We start from the raw sequence: 1,098 nt of genomic DNA, 5'->3' as shown, positions 1-1,098 counted from the left end.
TCAAACGAAGGGACTTCCCAACTCTTTCGCAGAAGATCCAGTGGCCCTTGAACCGGCCATCAATACAGGAGCTTGTATGGAGAAAAACCTGTTGATGCTTGTAGAACCTCCCTGTAGGCAAACAGCAAGAATGGTAGCCACTTTTCCCAGTCCCTTCCAGTGTCAGAGACAAACTCGCGGAACATGTTCTTGAGCGTCTGGTTAAAGCGCTCCATCAGTCCAACGGTCTGGGGGTAGTATGGGCTGGTCTTGATCACGGTGATGCCTAGCTGTTGATGCAGTAGCTTCATCAGCCATGACGTGAAATTGGTCCCTTGATCTGTGAGGATTTCATCTGGTTGATGATCTTGGGTGTAGTAATGGATCGAAGAGGGAAAGCCTCAGGATACCTTGCCACATAATCTCTGATGACGAGGATGTAATGGTGCCCTGCTCTTTTCCTGAGTTCCCACAATGTCCATGACGATACGCTGAAAAGGGACAGAGATCACAGGCAGAGGAAGTAAAGGTGCCTGTTGGCGCATAGCACTGTTCTTTTGGCTGTACATCAATGTACATGGAGGGACAAATAAATCATGAGCTTATGGCACTCCAGAAAACATATGTTCACATATGTCCTGCCCATGGAATACTGTGTGCTAAGTGTAAAACAATGGGATGATAACATGTAGGGACAACCAAATGGGTGGATTCAGGGGTTTGCATGTACAATACATCATTAATAATAACCTATTTTCCCCACATAAGTTAGCTTGGTTTCCCTCAAACACTTTTGCAAACAGTAGTTTCAATAACTCGCCAGCTTTTTGCAGCTTTTTTTCCTTCTGAAATGTTTTCTGGGGCCTTCCAGCCATGAACTTCAAGACCCCAAGTTTGGATCTCAGGGGCTGGGGTACCAAGACCTTTTTTCTTGTCGTCATTGACAACGTGTCTTTCTGGGGCCCTTAGTCCCACCTTGCAACATACTATGGTGTAAGTCTGGCAATGGCTGCAGAACTGCTTTAACCTGTGCTTGTGTTACAACAGGACAAACAACATCAGCATGAACAGATGTGGTTACCAGTGTTGGGGAAAGTTACTTTTAAAAGTAATGCATTA

General features: G+C 45.4%; 1 protein-coding gene across 1 annotated transcript in view; it reads right to left on the bottom strand.

Annotated features, from left to right (window-relative positions):
* The window catches only part of tmtops2a (teleost multiple tissue opsin 2a), a 35,986-nt gene that overhangs the window by 15,948 nt on the left and 18,940 nt on the right, over positions 1-1,098 (bottom strand). The gene's annotated exons all lie outside the window — the stretch shown is intronic.

Source organism: Sinocyclocheilus grahami, unplaced genomic scaffold (assembly GCF_001515645.1).
Source record: "Sinocyclocheilus grahami isolate Dianchi unplaced genomic scaffold, SAMN03320097.WGS_v1.1 scaffold217.1, whole genome shotgun sequence".
NCBI lineage: Eukaryota > Metazoa > Chordata > Actinopteri > Cypriniformes > Cyprinidae > Sinocyclocheilus > Sinocyclocheilus grahami.
Note: the sequence above shows the minus strand (reverse complement) of the source record. Positions and strands in the feature narration are given on the sequence as shown.